This window comes from Gorilla gorilla, chromosome 18 (genome assembly GCF_029281585.2).
Source record: "Gorilla gorilla gorilla isolate KB3781 chromosome 18, NHGRI_mGorGor1-v2.1_pri, whole genome shotgun sequence".
NCBI lineage: Eukaryota > Metazoa > Chordata > Mammalia > Primates > Hominidae > Gorilla > Gorilla gorilla.
In genome coordinates, this window is record NC_073242.2 from 82,896,597 (window position 1) to 82,913,146 (window position 16,550).

At 39.3% G+C, this 16,550-nt stretch overlaps 1 protein-coding gene across 6 annotated transcripts in view; it reads left to right on the forward strand.

Annotated features, from left to right (window-relative positions):
* The window catches only part of FTO (FTO alpha-ketoglutarate dependent dioxygenase), a 405,797-nt gene that overhangs the window by 122,562 nt on the left and 266,685 nt on the right, over window positions 1-16,550 (forward strand). The window lies entirely within an intron of this gene.

Sequence of the window (16,550 nt, forward strand, 5' to 3'; positions counted from 1 at the left end):
TTTGCACGTAAGCACTACTGTCATTTGTCTCTCTTGTGCCCAGGAGAGCAGCCTCTTGGTTTCATACAGCCAACTGTCTTCTCTACAGCTCAGAGGAGATTGTACAGTTGCTATAATTAACTTGCTGATAAAGAGCTGGGAAAACAAAAATCTGTCAAATCTTTCCAGGTTCCCACAGGTGCACATTTCCAGACCTGCCAAAATATTTTATTATGGTTGACATCACTATCTTGATGGGTGTGATTTGTCAAATATGGACTTGTTCTTGGCTTCATATAGTTGTAACTACTGTCCTTCCTTGCCAGAAGCAGTTGAGGTAGGTTTTGTAAGCAGACAGTCCTCTGTTTTCAGGAAACTCCCTAGCCCTTTACCCAATTCTGCAGTTTTAGACCTTGTTGGGTGGCTGTGGTAGACTTGTTCTTGCATTTTCTGATGTATAATCCCCTTGAAACAGATCGTAGGCTACCTCTTCGTAGCCCACCCACATTTCTCTTCTTCTATTATTGTTTCTGTGTGTTTATGGCCCTCATTTTTCCTTAGAATAGAATTACAAAAATGGTAGTTGAACAGATGGAGGAGAGCATGACCTCTGTTGACTTTCTTTTGTGTCTGATTATTTGGCAAAGGGATACAAGACATAGTATTAGCTCTCCTGTCTGATTTACTGAAAGATGTTTGGAAAACCAGAATTCTGGATATCCCATCAGGGAATGACTGGAACTTTCCAGGGTCATTATTTTCTGACAACTCTAGTTATTTGATTGGATTTTTGTTTGTTGTTGTTATTTGTTTACTAAAATGACTGTTTTGGAAAAGAGATTTAAGAAAAAAAAGATCTTTAAAGTACTCTTTAAATTTCTTACAATTTCCCAGTCTCAAAAATTTCCTCAGAACTACTAATATTTTTTCTAACTTTATCTTATGTCTTCAGTCTGAAACAAGGAACTAGTTTAGCATTTGGAAATTTCACCACTTTCTCTGGCATCTCAAATAATGATGCTGACCTAAGAAAATCGCTTGAAGGGATTTAATGCTGTCCTAATGGAAAGAACGGAGATCCTCTGATCTTTAATAAGGACTTGCCAGGGATTTAAGAACTATCACATCCAAGAACTCTGATGTGAACGAACAATGGAGTTAGTTTCTTTCTTAAGGAGACAACTCTCCAAACCTGAAGCAGTGGTATGTGATAGTACAAAGCTCTACAAAGATGTCTTTGTGCTCCCAATTACTCTCAGCCCTCCAGTTTAATAGTCCTATTGTACTCCCTTCGCGTGGGTGATCAAGTAGTTTTTGAAACCTAGAATATCTTTCAGAAAGGAATTTAAATGTCTAATGGATAGTTTCTATGCTCAGGAGTAATTAAGACTGACAAAGTATACAAATATAAATTACATATAAATATAGAAATGTTGGTACTTAAAGAGGGAACTGTAGAATTTGAATCTGTAAGAGCGGTGTGCAAACTCCTTTGTTCTCTTTTTTTTCTTTTTTTCTGAGACGGGGTCTCGCTCTGTCGCCCATGCTGGAGTGCAGTGGTGCGATCTCCACTCACTGCAAGCTCCGCCTCCCGGGTTCACGCCATTCTCCTGCCTCAGCCTCCCAAGTAGCTGGGACTACAGGCGCCCGCCACCACGCCCGGCTAATTTTTTGTATTTTTAGTAGAGACGGGGTTTCACCGTGGTCTCAATCTTCTGATCTCGTGATCTGCCCGCCTCGGCCTTCCAAAGTGCTGGGATTACAGGCTTGAGCCACCATGCCCTGCCTCCTTTGTTCTCTTAACTGCAGAAATTCTCAGAACTCCATCTAATAATAATAGCAATACTGGGAATGCTCATTTATTGAGCACCTACTACGTGCTACATGCTGTTATAAGCATTTTACATGCATTAACTCATTTTGTCTTCCCAACAATTCAAAGAACAAAATAGTAATGAAGTACTATTGCTATCCTCATTTTACAGATGAGGAAACTGAGTCACAGAAGGTTGATTAACTTGTTCATGGTGATGCAGCAAGTAATTAGCAGAGTTAGGATTTGAGGACAAATATCCAGGCTTCAGAATCTTAACACCTAAGGCTATGTGCATTATGAGCAGGTGTTTCTTATCCCAGCAGTGTAGCCATCTCAGGGATTTTATTTTATTATTTTACTTTTTTAATTTTTTGAGACAGAGTATTGCTCTATCTCCCAGGCCAGAGTGCAGTGGCACGATCTCGGCTCACTGCAACCTCCGCCTCCTGGGTTCAAGTGATTCTCCTGCCTCAGCTTCCCGAGTAGCTGGGATTACAGGCATGCACCACTACTCCCAGCTAATTTTTTATAATTTTAGTAGAGATGGGGTTTCACCATGCTAGCCAGGCTGGTCTCAAACTCCTGACCTCGTGATCTGCATGCCTCGGTCTCCCAAAGTGCTGAGATTACAGGTGTGAGTCACTGCGCCCGGCCAGGGACTTGGATTTTTAAAATGTCCACCTTCTGGAAAGGTTAAGGGGACGTTCCACTTGCTTTTTCTTGCAGGTCCTGGTGTCTTCCTTTCTCCAGCTTTACTTCTCACCCACATCTGCTGTAGCTTTCCAGCACATACTCTCAGATGATTGGAATGCATCGGATTATCTTATTTGTTGAAACAGAACCTTTCTGTAGGTGTCTGGCTGTGTGTCAGACGGCGTACAAAGCATGTGGCTCTGGGTCAGATGGTGTACAAAGCATGTGCCTTGAAACTCTATGGTGGGCGCATGTCTTCTAAGTGACAAGTGATATCTGTTTAGTTTTCTGGTCTTATAATCCTTGGCAGAATGCCAGAACTATGGCAAAGGTGGACTTGAAGAGAATCATTTGGTTTAAAACTTTGGTTGAGGTTGAGAAGGGCTTAAGGAGGTCACAGAGAGTGGACACTTCAGAGAATTGTATTTTTTTCTGTGTCCTTGAACTTGTTTGTCAATGAGCCGTTCTAGACAGTATGGGAACTCCAAAGATAAATCAATGGCTTTCTCACTTTGAGGTAATAGGGAGGTAATAGGTGGGCTCTCGTGATTATAATTATGAAATGACGAAACATTAGGTTTGAAAGAGACTTTTGAAATCACTTGATTCTAGCCTTTCATTTTACAAAATGAAAACACCGAGAAGGGAAGTGGCTTGGCCAAGGTCACATTGCTACTTAGAGACAAGAGCAGGGATTTAAGTTGGAAAGTGTTCCTTGCCACTGGAGAGGTTCACGTAAAATGCACTGGGAATTCAGATACGGAAGTGATTGCTTCCTGCTGAAATTAAATTCAGTTGAAGCTTAAGATCTTTCAAGACTCTGCTCTCAATACCTTTTCCCAGGGAAATCTTCTTGTAGATTTATAATGAGCCAGTCATCCCTCTTTGGTTTATTTTCATGAGTAGAGGTCATTGAGAAGTAATTTGTATAGGATACGTGTAATTATATACTAAATTCATTGGCTTTCACATGCCGTTCTAGTTAATAGATATCTCCAGTAGGAAGATTGAAATGGTACAATTTTTAATCAGGAATGGCTTCAGGGAACCATATGTAAATAGGCAGAATATTTGATTTTCCTATTCCAGCTTTGCTGGCAATTGCTTGTTACTCCTAGCTATAAAAAACGAACTTTAGCGGGGAAGGCATTAAAAAACCCAATGTTTAATATGGTCCAGCACCTTGTTCTTTGACTGGAACACCTTCAGAAACATCACTTAGATCAACAGTAACTATTGGCTACCATTTTTGTTTCTTTGTTTGGAAGGAAACATTTTCTGTGAAATTGTCTTTCTAGAAAGAAAAGCAATTCTTAAGATTTTAAACTAGTGCCAAGTATTGCATATTCTTGACATTATTTTCCGGACCTCCCACAAGGAGCCAGGAAGGCAGCTGGGCGCGGAGGCTCACAACTGTAATCCCAGCACTTTGGGAGACCAAGGCAGGTGGATCACAAGGTCAGGAGTTCAAGACCAGCCTGGCCAACATGGTGAAACCTTGTCTCTTAGAAATACAGAAATAAGCTGGGCATGGTGGTGTGCACCTGTAGTCCCAGCTACTCGGGAGGCTGAGGCAGTAGAATTGCTTGAACCTGGGAGGCAGAGGTTGCAGTGAGCTGAGATTGCGCCACTGTACTCCAGCCTGGGCGACAGAGTGAGATTCCGTCTCAAAACAAACAAACAAACAAACAAAAATCCAAAACCCAGGAAGGCTCACAAAAGGAAGAAACCGATCCATGTTTCCTGTTGAGCATGTGATAGGCTGGAAAGTAGAGACTTTGCAATAATGTTCTTGGAATTCTAGGATTTCCATTCATGCCTTTGATTTGGGAAAAATTGCATCCCCTTAAGGATGGAAATTTGTTCCCGTAATTCTTGAATCTCTATTTTAACATGACTTGCTCTCTAGTTTATAAATACAGCTTGGAGTTTTGGAGTATTCATAAAAACACTGTGATGTTTAATGTTATCTTAGCGTCCCAGCATCCCTGTCTAAAATCTCAAAGCTTATTTGACCTAGCTTTGTTTTATTGTATCATGCTATGCCTTGTCAATGATTTTTGAAATCACTTATACTGCTCAGTAAAACTTGTTTGGTCTTATAAGTCACATTTTTGGGGGTGACCATCCAGTTATTTATTCATCTAACAATAAGGTCTCCCATGAAGAGCCAAGAAGGCCCACAAGAAGACCAAAGGGGGGGAAAAAACTTATTTGATCTACAAAGTTACATTTTTTTCATGCCTATGCAATTATTTTTTCATTTAACAATAAGCATCTGCTATTTGCTAGTCAGTTGTCTAGATGCTGAGCATGTATCAGTGAACAAAACAGACAAAAATCCCTGCCCTCATCGAGCTCACATTCTAGCAAGGGAAAACAGAAAATAAAAGTAGATTGTGTAACAAGGGTGAGGGATAATCTTACAATTTTAGATAGGAGAGCCAGGCAAGGCCTTGTTAAAGGGGTAACATTTAAGCAGATTGGACGGAGAGAATGCGCCACAGAGAAATTTGAAGGGGGAGCACATAGGCGGGAAGATAGAACGTGATTGGGATGTTTCAGAAGCAACAAGTGTGGATGGAATAGAGTGAGAGAAGAGGAAATGAAATGAAGACAAAGGGACACGTAAATGGGTGGCAGAAGGTAGGGCTTTGTCATGTTAGAATACAAAGTAGTAGGTTTGGATTTGGAGTGAGATGGGGAGCCACTGAGGAGTAGAAGAAGGGAAGCAACACCAGAAACAGGAGAGCTCACAGAGGTGACCAAAGTAATCCAGACTAGGGATATGATGGTCCAGATTAGAAGAGGCAGAGCAGGGGAGAAATGTGTAAATACAGTCCTGTAACTTTTTACCAACAAAGAGAGTGGCAGTGTTTCAGCACCAGTGAGAAAGGATGACCAGCAGTGGCATCTCCCATTTGTCAAGAGAAGGCTAAGCCTGTAAGAATGGCTACATTTTCTCCCCTCTGTGAATGGCTTTATTCGGGAATAACTGACATACAATAAGCTATACATATTGAATATTTATAGTTTTATAAGTTTCAACACACCTGTGAAACTATCCCCACTATCAAGATAATGAACATACCCATTATTCCAGAAGTTTCCTTGTGCCCCTTTGCAATTCCTCTTCCTGACAGATCTGTTTTCTTTTTTTATTGTTTTTTATTTGTTTGTAGAGACTGGGTCTCAATATGTTTCCCAGGCTGATCTTGAAATCCTGGCCTGAAGAGATCCTCCTTGCTCAGCCTCCCAAAGAGCTGGAATTACAGGTGTGAGCCACTGTGTCAGCCTGGATTTGTTTTCTGTCACTAGATGAGTTGGCATTTTCTAGAATTTTAACCAGATGGAATTATATATGTGCACGGTTTTTTTGTCTGGATTCTTTAACTTAGCATAGTTATTTTGAGATTCATCCATGTTGTTATGTATATCAGTAGCTCATTTCCTTGTATCCTTTTTTATTTCAATAAAATATACATAAAATTAAGCATTATAACCATATTAACTGTACAGTTGAGTGGCATTAAGCATCATCCCACACCAAATCTCTGTACCCATTTAAACAATTACTCCCCATTTCTCCTTCCCCCATTTCCTGGTAACCACTGTTCTGCTTTCTGCCTGTATTATATTTGACTATTCTAGGTACCTCATGTAAGTGGAATCATACAATATTTGACCTTTTGTGTCTAGATTATTGATATGGTTCAGCTGTGTCCCTGGCCAAATATCAACTTGAATTGTATCTCCCAGAATTCGCACATGTTGTGGGAGGGACCAAAGAGGAACTGGTTGAATCATGAGGCTGGTCTTTCCCATGCTATTCTCATGATAGTGAATAAGTCTCACGAGATCTGGTGGGTTCATCAGGGGTTTCCGCTTTTGCTTCCTCCTCATTTTCTCTTGCCACTGCCATGTAAGAAGTGCCTTTTGCTTCCCGCCATGATTCAGAGGCCTCTCAGCTATGTGGTACTGTAAGTCCAATTAATCCTCTTTTTGTTTCCAGTTTCGGATATGTCTTTATGAGCAGCATGAAAACAAACTAATACAATCATTTTACTTAACATAGTGTCCTCAAGATTAATCCATGTTATGGCATGTATCAGAATTTAATTCCTTTTTAAAGATGAATAATATTCCATTGTATGAATATACCACATTTTGTTGATTGATTCATCCATCGGCTATTCATAATAGCCATCTTTTGGCTATGGTGGATAAAGTTGCTTTGAACAAATATCTCTGTATACAAATATCTGTGGGAATCTCTGCTTTCAGTACTTTTGTGTATATACTTTTTTTGTGTATATAGTTTTGTGTATGTACTTTTGCGTAGGATTGCTGGATCAAATGATAGGTCTATGTTGACATTTTTGAGGAACTGCTATACTGTTTTCTACAGCGAATGAACTGTTTTACATTCTCGCTGGCAATGCGCAAGGGTTCTAATTTCTCCACATCTACGCCAACACTTACTGTTCCCTGTTTTTTGATAACAGCCATCATAATGGGTATGAAGTGGTATCTCCTTGTGCTTTTGATACGCATTTTCCTAATAATTAATGATGTTGAACGTCTTTTCATGTTCTTAGCCATTTATATATCTTCTTTGGAGACATGTCTATTCAAGTTGTTTGCCCATTTTTGAATTTGGCTGTTTTTTAGTTGTTGAGTTTTGTGAGTTCCTTATGTATTCTAGATATTAATTCCTTATCAGATATATGACTTGCAATATTTTCTTCAAGGATAGCTGAATTTTTTTTTTTTTTTTGAAACGGAGTCTTGCTCTGTCGCCCAGGCTGGAGTGCAGTGGCGTGATCTCGGCTCACTGCAAGCTCCACCTCCCAGGTTCACGCCATTCTCCTGTCTTAGCCCCCCGAGTAGCTGGGACTACAGGCGCCCACCACCACACCTGGCAGATTTTTTGTATTTTTAGTAGAGGCGGAGTTTCACCGTGTTAGCCAGGATGGTCTTGATCTCCTGACCTTGTGATCCACCTGCCTCGGCCTCCCAAAGTGCTGGGATTATAGGCGTGAGCCACCGTGCCCGGCCTGAACTTTTGATGATATATTAATGTGATGGGCAAGGGATCAGAGAACAGTGGGATAGACTTTAATGTCCATGACATTGATTAGGCACTTAAATTCTATACTACTGAATGACATCATTCATATTGGTATTAATTAGCTATGGGACCTTAAGCAAGTTACTTAAATTGTTTGTGACTCAGTTTTCTCATCTGTAAAATAGTGATCAGAGCTGTATCCACCTCAAGATTGTGAGAATTAAACACTTGTAAAGTGCCAAGAACATAACAGCAGTAATTAGCACATAGTAAGCATTCAATACTGTGTTATTTTTAGTTTTTATCAAAATTATTCATTCATATCATTTTTACAAGTCAAATATTTTTATAAGGTTTGTTAAGGAAAAAAAAGCAGGAGTTTTTACACCTTTTCTTCCCATTTTCATTTCCACAGGCAATCATTTCTACTCTTTTCTTTCAGGTAATGCTTTTGGTAGTTGATAACATACTTACATTGTTTTGAACATTATATATTGGCTTCCTGATATGGAAGGTGAAGATTTACTTAGCTCTCTTCTTTCTCCCTGCCTGCCTACACATGTACACGCTTCTGATTCCCATTATAGATTTACTGTAATTTTGATTATATCACTATTCAGCCTTTATAGTTATCATATATATACATGAGAATGCTTTCCAAAACCTGTGATCTGTTATCCTTTTCTTTTCAACTTTTTTTCTTGTATTAATGGTAGTCTTGCTTTTTGTGTATTTGTAGTTTTCTATGTAGTTATGACTAATTAAATCCCTTGCTATCTACCACATCTCCTCTTAAGAGCTTCAGAACCATCAGATATTCTGTCTGTTTCATTTTCTTGGAGCACTGTCTTCCAGAGTCTTCTTGTCTGCTCCAATCTGGTGTTCTATGCCTGTTGCATGGGGATCCCTTTCTGTGATCTCTTCATTGTAATTCAGCAGATTCCTTTACTTCTCTCTTTTGTGGACTCCTCACATTCCTGCATCCTGGCCTTGCTCTTTCCTGACTGTTTTCTTATTTTGGTGGAGCATGTCCTACAATGTTTTCTTCAGAAAGATGCTTAGGAGGTAAATTTTTAAGACCTTAAATGTCTTCAATCATCTTTATTCCACCTTGGCATATGTAGGTTCTTCCAGTATGAAAACCTTGTTAGGAAATAATATTTTTTTCAGAATCGTAGTGACGTTGCATTACTGTCTTTTATCTTACAGTGTTCATTTTAAGAGTTCTGAATTTTTCTTCAGCTTTTATGTCGCTTTTTTGTTGGATCTTTTTTTGAATGTTTTACAATTTCACAGTGATATTTTTCACTCATTTTACTGTCATTGTGTAGGGCTTTCAATCATGCCCTTCAGTTGTTGGACATTTTCTTGAATTGCTTTGTTAGTTATTTCTTCCTCTCCAGTTTTCTCATCTCTTTGGAATCCATATGATTTAGTTAACCTTCTGGACTCTTCCTCTAGTTTTCTTGTTTATTCCCTTATTTTCAATCTTTATGTTTGTTTTTAGCCTAATATCTGGGAGATTTTCTTAACTTCCAACCTGTCTATTGATTTTTTTTTTTTTTGAGATGGAGTTTTGCTCTTGTCACCCAGGCTGGTGTGCAATGGCACAATCTCGGTTCACTGCAACCTCCGCCTCCCAGGTTCAAGTGATTCTTCTGCCACAGCCTACTGAGTAGCTGGGATTACAGGCGCGGGCCACCATGCCCAGCAAATTTTTGTATTTTTAGTAGAGACAAGGTTTCACCATATTGGCCAGGCTGGTCTCGAATTCCTGACTTCAGGTGATCTGCCCGCCTCAGCTTCCCAAAGTGCTGAGATTACAGGCATGAGCCACTGCACCCGGCCTGTCTGTTGAATTTTCAGTATTGAAATATGACATATATCATAAACATACAGCTTGAAGAATTGCTGTAAAGTAAACATATCTGTGTACCTAGCACCCTGGTCAAGAAATGAAACATATCAGCGTCCTAGAAGTGCTCCCTTCCAGTGTCTGCTTCCCCACAACAGTAAACACTCTCCTGACTTCTAAGGCCATAAATAGTTTTATGTGTGTTTGAATTAGACTTGTATACTTGTAAGCTCCTTAAAGATGTAATTTGTGTCTTCATCCTTCTTTGTATCCATATATAGTGGCAAATGAGTATTTTTTGCTCCAAATCTGTTAAGTATTTGTTGTTCTTGAGGAGCTTGTACTATTCAGTTACATTGTGGCCACTGTTCAGTAACTCTTTGATTTCTGCAACTGCAGTCTCTGTTTAGTAATAGGATTCTTTTGATAGCAAATAATAATTCCAGACCCAAAGAGGCTTAATTTAAAAAGGTAAGGAATTCTCTCACTTCATCCTAAGAACTGGGGTCTCACTGGCTTCAAGTGGACCTTGTTCCAACAGTAATGATGTGATCAGTTTCAAATTTCTTCCCCTTCCTCTTTTGGCCATTCTAAAGCTCATGGCCCCCAAATGACTGCCCCTAGCTTTTGTGGCCACTCTCTCTTTCTTTTTCCTGAGCTTTGGGGAGGAGAGAAACTGGGTATTGGGTGTGTACTTTGAACTCTGGATCAAGCTTTACCTGAAGCTAGATGAACAAATAATGACCCTCTTTTGATTAACCCAGTTCGGTTCTGGTTTCTGTGTTATTTACAATGTAAGAGTTTCCTGTGAGTCTCCACAACTCTCTTTATACCTTCCTGAGGTTACCCAAGGAATTGAAACCTCTACTGTTAGAAGCTCTGGTTTGGAGAACATTGTTTGAGAAGTATCTCTGCTTCCTTACCTGATTTCATATTTTACTTCAGATAATATAGTGATTTTGAAGCTTTAGCTAATGGCCCGCATAGCAGTTTTTCTCTCCTCTTCATACTTTCAATTTTTCTCCCAAGTCCGTGAAACATGATGTAATGAGGTTCTCCTCTGTAATGTAAATATTTTTATCTTAAATTTTTTCCCCAAATGCTTAATCTGAAAGCTGACAGAGCCAGACATGATGTTGAAGGGCTTTAGATTTTTCTGTAAAGAGTTTTCAATATTTCACCTGAAATCCTAGAAAACTTATAATTAATTTTACAATTTATCTGTGTCAAGGGACTATGTTTGTCTTGAATTGCTTGTTTTGAGGCATCTGAGAGCGGCTTCTTGTTATAGATTCTGAGCTGGGAATGATTAGTTTGTTTTTTTCCCACCCCTTCAGACTTTTCTAAATTCTCCATTTTTTCAGACCATTCATTGCTCCGTGGCTGAGAAGGAGTATGTGCTGTGTCAGCAGCAAGCTTTTCTTGCAACCCATCAAGGAAAGCATTTCTAAACTCTAGAACTCTGGCAGGGAGGCTTCTCCTTGGCTAATCTTTCTTTCCTAGTGATGTAGTCCATCAGCTGTGTTTCCTAAATGCTCTCTGGCTTATACAGTACCCATTTGTTACTACGCTGGGAACGTGTCTCGAAAAAGTGTAGTAATTATGCACGAAGAAGCTGGTACCTTCTAGAGAGATTATTCTGAAAACAGATCTGACTGGTGAAGAAGGCTTTAGTGTCTGTCAGTAGTCTCAGTGTAAGGTCTAGATTCTTTCCTATGGTTCATAAACCCATGTCCTGGTCTCCACCCACCTCTCCAGGCTCTTCTCTTGCAAGTCCATGTCATTCATGTGACACTCTTGCAGCTGGGAATTGATTGTGCTCTTATACACACACCATGCCATTTCCCTCCTAGAATGTGTCTTCCCTATGTCACACTTTCCCCTTTTGCCTTCTGTCTCCTTTCGTTCTACAAAATGGATTTCCCATCCCAGACATGGGAATGTCAAAGATCAGCACTGGACAGATAAGGCATCATTAGACTCCATGGTACCAGCTGGCCATCTACAACTTGTGAGTTTCTCCTGCCTCAAGATCTGTGACATGGATAGCAAGGGACCAGCCTTTTAAAGCTCCTCCAGGTGTGGAGTTAAGGAAACAGAGGAAGTAATCACAAGGGTGGGAATCTTTTCTTTTTTGAGATGGAGTCTTGCTCTGTCACTCAGGCTAGAGTGCAGTGGCACTATCTCGGCTTACTGCAACCTCTGCCTCCCAGGTTCAAGCGATTCTCCTACCTCAGCCTCCTGAGTAGCTGGGATTACAGGCATGTGCCACCACACCCAGCTAATTTTTGTATTTTTAGTAGAGACGGGATTTCACCATGTTGGCCAGGCTGATCTTGAACTCCTGACTTCTAGTGGTCTGCCTGCCTCAGCCTCCCAAAGGGCTGGGATTACGAGTGTGAACCACCACACCAAGCTGAGAATCTTTTGTATCTTAGCTCTTGGCTAAGGAAATAGAAAGTGGAGAATAAGAAATAGGGCTATTTTTAACAAAAAATTAGCCAGGTGTGGTGGCACATGCCTGTAATCCCCACCACTCAGGAGGCTGAGGCAGGAGAATCACTTGGACCTGGGAGGTGGAGGTTGCAGTGAGCCAAGATCACGACACTACACTCCAGCCTGGGCAACAGAGCGAGACTCTAGTCTCAAAAAGAAAGAAAGAAAGAAAGAAAGAGGGCTATTTAAATGTATGGCGATGATGAATATATACTGAACCTGTGAGGGAAGTTCTTGACATACACTATTATGTATGTTATTAAATATGGTACAAAATTTTTTGTGATATATTTTATTCGAGTATCACTGTAATCTCTTCTGTCATACTCTGGCTTCTGTCTTTGTTTCCTATAGAGCCGTGGTTATAATTAGAAATGTAAACAAAATATTTTGTCCTTTATTAAATAGAATTTTTTCTCAAAAACTAGCTGGCATAAAACATTGAATGGGTTAATTTTGGGGGGAAGTTTTGGACAATTTAAACTTGACTTTTAAACTTAACAGTCTTTTGTATTTTGTCACATCTTCTATTTATTTAACAGTTTGGTTAGTGGGAGCTGGGAGTGCACCAAACACACTGAGGTACTTAAAATCTTTTCAATTTTATTGAGGCTTAAAGGCAAGTAAGAACCTGTTGCCTCTGCTTGTTGCCAAAATAACATGGGGCAAGAGTAATCAGTTACAGTTGCTATAGGTAATTACAAGTTGATTTCACTGAGAAGTAAGAACACTATATTTAACAATAAAAAGTTTATCAGACGTAAAACTTTCCTCTTCCCTACACAGCCTAAGGAGGGGAAAAACTCACCAAACTATCATTTTACTGAGCAGATTTCAAAGGTGTTGGATTTTTGGGAGACATCAAGAAAGACTAATTGCAATTATTGTCTCTAATTGTCTTTATTGATGCCAGCTTGAGAAGAGTACCAGGATGAAAGTTAGAAGGGAAAGTAGTCAAGCAGACTGTTACCCTATAAAGATTCCCACTTATTAGACTGTCCACACGCAGTGGCATTAAAACTTCGTAAAAACTGTTCCTTATAGTTTGAAAATTATTTTTTTGAAGTCATTATAATTGGTTTTCTATTTATTTATTTATTTATTTATTTATTTATTTATTTATTTATTTATTTATTTTTTGAGATGCAGTCTCACTATGTCACCAGGCTGGAGTGTAGTGGCGCGATCTCGGCTCACTGCAACCTCTGCCTCCTGGATTCAAGCGATTGTCCTGCCTCAGCCTCCTGAGTAGCTGGGATTACAGGCACGCACCACCACACCCAGCTAATTTTTGCATTTTTAGTAGAGATGGGGTTTCACCATGTTGGCCAGGATGGTCTCAATCTCCTGATCTCGTGATCCACCCGCCTCAGCCTCCCAAAGTGCTGGGATTACAGGTGTGAGCCACCGCACCTGGGCCTTTTTATTTCTTTTTAATTTTGTGTGGACTTCAATGGTAGAAGTTATAGTTGATTTGACCAGAAAGGGACATGTGAAAAACCTTCCTAAAATATTTCCTTTTTTTTTCTTGTGCTGTTTGCTCTATCTGTAATCATTAGTGCCCCCCTAGAATGAAGCAGCCAAGTCTTGGGTTATCACAAATATAAACATAATTTTTATATCATATTCTTTTGCTAAGGTGATCTGGATATCAATTGATTTAGCATTAATTATTATATTGTATGCTGTCATTAGTCATGTTACATTATTAGGTATTAGTCACATTACATCATAATTATTTTATGCAGCCTCAACTTCTTTACTAAAATGTGCAGTAGACATCAGATCACAAATATCAAGACTTTTGAACAGGGGTTGGCAAATTTTTTTTGTAAAGGGCCAGAAACAAGTACTTTTGGCTTTGTCGGTTTTATAGTCTGTGTCTTATCTACTCAACCTTGCTGTCTATGTGAAAGCAGCCATTTATGTAAATGAAAGGGCATGACTGTGTTCTAGTTAAACTTTATTTTGCAAAAGCAGATCATGGGACTGATTTGCCTGTGATCTCTGCAACCCAGCTCTTGAGCAAGGGTCACAGACTTTGCTGTGGTTAGGCAGGTACCTCAAATGAGTAAAGTGAAGTGGCTGTGGGGACTGTGACTAGCAAAGGTCACCTCCTTGTCTAAAATGGGCAGCTACTTCTTCCCTATAGCCACTGTGACTGGCTCAGTGATACCAGATCTTGTAATTCAAGGGTAGCTGGGAATTTGGATTTTTAGGCAAAGTCCTTTTATCAGTTGGCAACTCATTTAGATTTGTTAAGGAAATATGGTTCAGGTCAAGCTACACACCTTCGTGAGTTCTTTTCTGGTCCATGAACTCTAGTTTAGCAAATTCTGGTATTTTCAAGTGTAACAATGTATTATGTATGAATAAGAAGTGCCCGTAGAATGTCATCAGACATCGATAGCAACTATCTAGTGCTGGTGCTGCCACTCACTAACCGTTGCAGTGCCCATGACAGACATCAGTAATTGATCATAACACTCTTTCCTGCTGAGCTAAGAGAAAGTTTCAGATTTCTTCTCCACTAGGGCTCTAAAAAGCTGCAACCAGCCAATCAGTCATGTCCCCTGATGTAAAGGTATTTATCATTCCCATTCTAGAAGGTTTATAAAAAAATGTTTTTTTAATTAACCTAGGAAATGGCTTTGGACTTTTATTGTTATTCTTTTAAAAAAACCTAATTAAAAGATGTTCTTAATTAAAAAGTACTGGAGAAAACATGTATTAGAATGGCAGGTATGAAAAAAGGTAAGATACTGTTAATATGGCAGTGTTAGATTTTAGACCAAACTTAGGGGAAAGAGTATCCAAAGTCAGATGTATCCTTAAAAGTCACTTAGCAGCATTCCTTCCTTGCAGAGACCATGAACTTGGCTTTCTGATTTGTTCATTTTCACCATGCCTAGTGCAAATTAATGTGAATGAATAGTTACAAAGGGGAGTCTTTTTTTCCTTCCTTTCACTGCCTTTGACCCTTCTGCACAGTTGGCGGTAGAGTACGACATTCAGAATTTAGGGATTCTGTGTGTGCCATCTGGGATGCATGTATTTTTTAAATTGTTTATGTGATATGTACATGATACAGCCCAGGGAAAACATGCTTTATTGTCCATTTTGAAAGCTTTGCATCTTTTTGTCTTCCTGCGTTACTTCTTATTCTACCCTCTGCCAGTCAAAACACTGTTGTCTTTCACGTTTGACCTTCTCTAAGAGTTCTGCTCTAGTTCTGTCGTTGAACCTCTCTCCTCTCTAAACTTCTTTAGTACTGAGGACTGTACTAGTTTAGCAGCAATGCCATGCTTTCTTATGTCCTTCGGTTGTAAATTTGAGGCATTTTTGTTTTTTTCTTCCAAATTAACATTTTCTTTCCCTGCCATCTAGCACAAGGACTGTGAATGGTGTGAACTAAAAGAACATTTTGTTTAAGCAAGCCATGGTGTTCATTGAATGCCTTCTCTGTGCCAGTCACTAGGGCTATAATTGTGGATGAAATAGAAAAACAGACTCTGCCCTGGAAGATCAGAGTCTAGTACAGCAGTTTAAAGTCTGATGGAATTTCAATTTAAAATGTCCCCTTAATGGTAATCAGTGATGCACATTTACAGCTCCACTAAAAGGAGAAGCTCCAGTGGGGCATAGCTCTTTGTTTCAGTCACTGACATATCCCACATGCCTGGCGCAATGCCCAGTAAATAGTAAGTGCTCAATAAATAATTATTAAATTAACTTTTAAAAGTTTTTATGTAGAGTTATTCCTGCAGGGCTGTGATTATAGGCAAATCATAGTGTGTATACCTTCTACCTTTTTTAGTGTATCTCTCACTCTTGTACCCCAGAAAAATTAGTCTTGAGTATCCTTCCAGAAATGTTGTATTCCAGTCCTGTGTATCCTTCCAGAAGTATTATAAATATTATATTATTATCCTTCCAGAAAAATCAGTCTTGAGTATCCTTCCAGAAATATTATATGTGCTTGATATTTATTTATTTATTTATTTATATTTATTTTGAGGCAAGGCCTCACTCTGTTGCCCAGAATGGAGTGCACTGGTGCTATCACAACTCACTGCAGCCTCCACCTCCCAGGCTCCAGCAATCCTCCCACCTCAGCCTCCTGAGTAGCTGGAGCCACAGGCATGTGCCACCATGCCCCACTAATTTTTTTTACTTTTTGTAGAGGTAGGGTTTCACCATGTTGTCCTGGCTGGCCTTGAACTTCTGAGCTCAAGCAATCTTCCTCCCTTGGCCTCCCAAAGTGCTGGGATTACAGGTGTGAGCCACTGCGCCCAGTCTGTACTTTGTTTTCTATATGAGTATAGCCTATTTATTTTTTTCTCTGAAAATATATTAGATAGTTCCATATCTGTATATAGTCATATTATTTTTGGTGACTACATAGTATTTTATTGTCTGGAGAGATCATAATTTATTTAACCAGAAACCTACTGATGAACATTTGAGTAATTTCTGATCTTTTGCTCTTACAAGCAATACTACAATAAATATACTTGCTCAACAGTCATTTTACAACCCCTGAATGTAGGACTTTTAGTATACATTCTTAAAAGTGTAATTTCTATAAGAGTCAAAGAGCTTATGCATTTGTAATTTTGATAGTATTGCCAAATTGTCCT